The following is a 6817-nucleotide window of genomic DNA, read 5'->3' as shown; positions in this document are numbered from 1 at the left end:
CATATAGAAAAGATACATCAAGTAGATGATATGTGATCCTTGTGTAGATTATGCTAATACTTCTCAGATATTCTTCCTCTGTCCCTGCAGCTTACATTCTTTGCCTCTTGTACCATGCCATTTGAGAACTGTTCCTTGGTGAAAGGCACCGTATAGAATATATCTGGGAAGAAACAGAAGGTGACTTAGAGGAGATGGATGGACTTGGATTTACCTGCCCCAGTCCTCAGATATCTCCTATCCCCATCTTCAGTAGCTTCTCCTCAGTTAAATCCTCTGCTCTGCCCCTTGAGATTCCTTAAAAATTATCTTGCCATTACGTATGTAGGCAAGTGAACATTCCTCCCAGTGACACAGCACTACCTCCAGGGTAGACAGTACAACTACTCTGAGATGATTATTTGTACATAGGGGTACAGAGAAGGCTTAAGATATCACAACTTTACTTCTTAAAACCTTTTCTACTCCAAGTAAATCTGAGTTTATCACTTCATGATGAGCAATTTGAGACCACAGAACAAGACAGCAGAAGTATCAAGGCTGTAAGTCAAGACAAGCATTCATAAAAGCTGGAGCCAAGCAAGGAAGGAGAGAAACTAATTTCAGGAGAAGGATTGCAGTAAAAACTGGATATAGACAAACCTGGAAAGAGTGACAGTCTAGCCAAAGTATCAGTCCAGCAAAGAGGAGTAAGGATGCACATAGCACTCACATGTGATTATTATCACATAAACAAAAATACCCGGGCTGGTGTGGAGAGCCTCATTCCTCCTAGCATGTTGTTGGGTACCCACCAGAGTGCCCAATAAAGGCAGGCTACTTCTACCAAATTCCTGAGGCTCATTTGGAGACAAGCAACATCCTTGTCTCTCTTTATGGTCATTTCAAAGTAGTAGGCACTTTTAAAGTATGATTTATCTAGCCTATTTTAGGTGCCTATTTTAGAATTATTTGAATCACACTCTACAAATGCCTATTTCTGCATTCTCTATAAAGGGAAACTGTAATGAGTAGCTCAGAGCTGACTATTTACACTGGAGGCATCTGCATTTGGTGAGATGAATTCAAGCAATAGAGTTTAAACAGAAAAGACAAAGAATAAAGTGTTTCAATAGCATGAACAAAAACATGGCTTGCATCAGCATCTTGCCACACATCCTGAGATTTTTATCTTTGCAGAAAGAGGGGTTACCAGAAGGACCTGGCCTTTTTAAAACATTATTAGATATGTGTTTGCTAAAAGTAGAGGGTAAACAGGAAAAGAAAGGAAAGGAAACAGAGGTGAGGGACTAATGAATACAGGACAAGGAAAACAACAGGAGAGCATGCATGATTGACATGAGGTCACCAGTGTGTGGGGAGTGTGGTGGGGCATGAAAAGTCAAAACCGACAACCAGGAAGCTTAGGGTTGACAGTACCCAGCCAGAACTTCAGAGAGCAACGTGATCACATAATCACTGCCTGATGAGCCCTGAATTGCTATTCCTGAACTTTCACAGATTGTAAATCCAAGAAGACAATGACATGGACTTGAAAGGTAATATGTAAATGTTCTGACATTTAACAGAATAAAAAACACTATATATCTATATTTTTGCGAATCTGATAGCACATTCTTGATTTTTTTTGAGGTTTCTCCAAAACTGAGAGAAGGAATTCAACTCAGTGCTACAAAAAATTAGGATCTCTGACATTCTTTATACAATAACTGAGCTCCTAACACGAGCATTAAAATTTGCCAGATTTGTGTTAAAAATTCTAATTAACAAAAGACCTGTTCTTTCAAACCATCTTCCATGCCTGTCCTTATTTATTCAAATTTGTAGGACCTCACACTAGAACGTCTCTGCAACTTCTTTATTACAGAAGCTTGCGTGATTTAGGTGATTCAAAGATGTCATATGGGCTCTTCTCCTATGACAACTGGCAGTTAATCTTGACATAAATATCTCCAGCTTAGTTCTTAATTGGGAATCATCTGAACAGAAAGGAAATAATCTTTCTGGTATTCTCTCATAGTAGCAACAAAAGATCAGCAGTGTCTGAACACAGACAAGAAATAAATGACTTGCACAACTACTTCCTTCAGTATGGTTGCTGCCTTTGAATCTTTCCCTTGCTCGAATTGTAGGCTACTTCTACTGTGGGAATGAGGTCCCCTGAGCAACATGAAGAGTCAAGTGCTTCATGACCACTTTTCCCTTGCAGGCAACCCATACCTATCCTGAGTCCAGAATCATTTCAAATCCTTGTGGTTAGCAAAAAAACACTCCTAGGTTCCTGACCAGGCTCTATGATCATACTGTAGGGACAAATGGGATAAACAGAGGCTTCTGGGATTGCTGAAAAATGCCTATGGTAGATCAGAGGATACCCTGAAGCACAGGGAGTACCTGGGGTTTGTACCAGCACTACTAAAAAGGACACCTGGGATACTTCAAAAGGAAAGAAGAAATAAATAAATAAGAATAAATAAGAATAAATCAGACCTCCAGCCAAGTCTCCTGCCCAGAGTGCAGATCTCATCAGCAAGTTCATAGAATTGAACAAGACAAGGTACAGCCACAACTACAGACACAGTTGCTTTGGACTTTGTTAAAAGATGGAAAAGTGTCTTGTTTTGCTATTCAAATCTAGAAAGCACATGGCTGCATGTCAGTGGCTCTCCCATCTGAGTGAAGGAGAATTCCTTGAACAGCAGTAACACTCAGCGCAAGTAGCCTGAGAACAAAAGGGCACTTTAAATCCTCAGTGCTTAGTTCCAAGTACCACAAATATGAAAATGCTTCTTTGTGGCAGATTATTTACATGTTATAAATACACATTACACAAACATTTTCTTATATTATCATATGTATTATAAATAAATAAATTGCTTCATTTGGCATTAAAATTTGTTAGTTTCAAAAGGAATAAAACCCTAAGAATGATTAATTCTTTGTAATTTGGAAAATAATTCTAAGAAAATGTTTAATTTTAATTTTAAATATTTATGAAGGATTCTCTCAAATACGATTTATGTCCCTTAGTGTGTTGGCTTTTGTTCCTTATTTTTTGTACAAAATACAGATCAAAGCTCCTAATGTTCTCTTGGACAACAACACAGCTTTGACGTAAACACATATCTTATGTATCCTATTTTTTCATACATACTGAGTTAAATCCCGAGGGAAATGAATGCCACAAAGTTAAATTGATTTACATTGATTGATATGGCAACTTACACCATGTGGTGATTTAGCCTGCTTTAATTATCCTGAATTGCTTCAATTTATACTGCACATCCATGGGAAAAAAAAAAAAAATACAGGAAATGTCACTTCCACTTACAGCCTCTTTTGACTCTTCTGTACTATCTTGGTTTGCCTGTAGCACTGAAGATTGTATCAGATAGGCTAAGGATGGATCAATACAGGCAGACTGAGAAATACCTGAACGTTTCATTCCCATGATGTTTGACACGGTTCTGTGTCACATCTCACACTTTTGCTGTGCCTCCTGTAAAGAAGCATAAAAGATAGCACTTTGAAACACCAGAATTGAATACAGCAGGGTTTTTTCCTCAAGATTTTCAATATTAAAAAGCGAAATGAAATATGAATATATTGGCTAGCCACTTGTGTGGTGTAGATCAGTCTACCTCCTTTAGTTTTAGTGCTGCCCTCCCAATCTACATCAGCACATGATTTAGCATTAGAGAGCCTGTAATGCTCTGAACTCATTACATTTTGGTATGAAAAGTTATGTGATTGATTATCAGCTACAGCATCAGACTTTCTGGAAAACAGCTGGAATAAGAAAGATACTGGTGCCAATTTGCTGAGAGGAGTCTTAGTTTCCCACTGCAGTGATGCAACAGCCTTTGAAAGAGAAGGCAGCCAACATCCATTTTTAGGTATTTCACCTCAGTTGTTTCATAAGCATCAGTACAACATCAACAGCAAGCTCATTTCTGAGACTAGAGGAAACCTTATTGTAAAAGCTCTCCAACTCCAAGTGTCTTGTGTACTACAGCATCATTTTGTAACCTCTCTTCAAATATCTCTCTGTCCTTAAGGGTTCAAATCCAAAAAGCTCAGAAATCAGTGGCCACTTAGTCTCCATTAGATTGAGTGAGTTTTAAATAAGACTGAGATCACTGTGAAGTAAAAGTCTTTTCCAATAGAAACATTTCACATTATAGCAAAAAATCCCCAGAGTCAACAGAATTTCAGAAGTGGAGGCTTTGCTTTCCTCACCTTTCATTTCTCTCTCAGAGGGCATAAAAGAAGCAGAACTTTATCTAAGATTCATATTTGTTTCCTGAACATTTGGATATTATCTTCCCCTCTTTCCAAATGTCACTGGGATGATATGTGTGGGTATTTATAGCACAAGTATTTGTATGTGCTTCCCTTCTTCTCAGAAGCTGAAGGATCATGCGCAATCAGTATCCTGTATGTAGCTATTCCTTTCAGGTACTTTATCTTCACAATTTGGCTATCAAATGGATTTGATCTATTTTGCTCTGATGTGAAATTTCAAACATGACCTCAAAGCCATTTTCCCAAATAATGTTCTCAAAAGTAACAGCTCTCTGAAAAAAAAAAAATCAGTTTTGACAAATCAGAATTTTCCAATGAAGACATATTCTTTCAAAAATTCTCCCAAAAGTTTATCAATAAGTCACTGAATCTTCCCTTTGCCTTCCTTCTTTGAAGATAACTGAGCATTTCTGAGATCTTAATGTAGGGTTTCAAGAAGAGGGTTGCACTGGGAAGGACGGTCTTTATCAACAACAAACTGACCTCGACCAGACTGAGGGACATTTCCCACTTACTAATTTCCCCATCATGCTTGCAAGCAAACTTGTAATACTCAGTGAAAACACTGAATTATTTTCATTGCTCCAATTCTTCTTGTAATCTTGGCCTACGCATTCAGGCAAGATGAAAGCACACAGACAGATGGAGGTGGACATGTTCATTAGGAAAACAATCCATGTGGCTCCCTTACTCTCCAAAGCGCTCAATGCAGTGTGCTGCCTATCTGCAGATACATCCTTAAAAAGGAATATGAATTCAGCACAATAGAATGAGTTTGTTTTTTCAGTGCCAACGTGAAACTAGTTTACATGATACAATGTTCCTGTGAGAGAATAATTGTGTTGGGATGGTGTTAATGCCATTTACTTATTCATTTGGAACCTCTAATGAAAACTGTTTAGGAAACAAATGGCTAATTATGTTCTACATGCAAAATAATTAAACATTCAGAACATGATATTTAGCAAGGCTGGATATTAGTATTAAATATGATACTAAATTTTATCTAAAAGGACAGATTAGGCCAATTCAGGAAAAAGAAAAAAAAAATAAATGTAGATAACCCATGAGGTAAAAAGCTGCTGGGGAAGAAATTTACTAGCAAAAATATTGTGTCTGGAATAGCTCCAGAGATTCATGGTACTCACACTTGTATTTCCTCATGTATACTACCAGGTATTTATCAAGCATGGATGGTAATATAGCAGATGAAGTTCATTCACTTAATATTCTGATTTCCTAATCTTCACAGCCATAATGTACTATTTGAGTCTAGCCCACCTCTCCTGAATGAAGCGAAATTATGCCAGAGGGAAAAGACCCTCCCTTATCTCATCTCCTTTAGGGCACACACAGAGTTATGCCAACCAGCTGCAGTGCATACCGAGAGCAGTGTAGTTGCACCATGACGTTACTCCAGCTGAGCTGAGTAGCTCTGCTAATACACCAACACTGGGACTGGAACCTGCTCTGTCAGTCTGCACTCAGATTTCCCCAGAGAGTACAGCAGGAACAACCTAGCAGCCTGTACAGTAGCTAACATCTATTATTAGTAGCGTCAGAAGCATTTCTGAATATAGGCTGGATATTGGTCCTAGTATGTAGTCCCTACCTCCTAGTTCCTACAATCCCGAAGTTATACTTAGATAGCTTTTAAACCCTTCACAGGGCTCTCAGAGGTGCAGACTAACCTTGGGATCCACTAGTACTTCATGTATGTTTAAGCTAAACAACTAACAAAGCCAGTAGGCAATGCTGCTGTAAGATTATTGACTCCTACGTGATGTGACCTAACCTTCACAGATGGAGAAAACACGCCACACTGAAAGGACATAGTTTATGCTTAATTTAAAAGCTCAAAAAAGAGCTTAAGCATTTTGTCCAAATTCCTTATTTCCAAGTGCTTAGAAGAAAATATGTTGTATACTATGGGGCGGGAGGTTTGGGTTTTTGGCCTGCAGATGTACAAGAGACTAAGGTTTCTTCTGTATTTCGATTCTGCTTAGCTGTCACAATGTGAATACTAAGCATATGAGTATAAATGTTCCCAAAAAAGGATAAGCAAAAGGAAACAGTTGTGGGCAACCTTCAGCAGGAAACAATGGCTGGGCCAACAACACACTCTGAATTCTGCTGCAGCAGAAGGATGCTCTTAACCATCATTTGTTCTCCTTTGCCCCTTCTACCATTTCTTTGTAGCATAAACAGCAAAGGAATTAAGATCAAAATAGTAAATAATTGTTTTGTCATTGATAGTGGTTAAATAAATAACACCCTCTGTGATATGTAGTAATAATTATTTTCTCCCTGCTCTTTTTCTTAATTTACCTTCCAAATATTTTTATAAATTGTGGACTTATCAGGTGGCTTCTTAAATGTGGTTTTTGTTTGCTTCTGTAAACTTCTCAGAAGAACATTTTCTAACACTTTTGCTGTCCCAGGCCAGCTGAAACAAACAGGGATATTTTGTATTAAGTTAAAAATTAAATACAGTAAAAATACTTCTGTGTTA

This window comes from Platalea leucorodia (assembly GCF_965183815.1).
Source record: "Platalea leucorodia genome assembly, chromosome: 3".
Classification (NCBI taxonomy): Eukaryota; Metazoa; Chordata; class Aves; order Pelecaniformes; family Threskiornithidae; genus Platalea; species Platalea leucorodia.
This window is presented reverse-complemented; position numbering follows the sequence as displayed.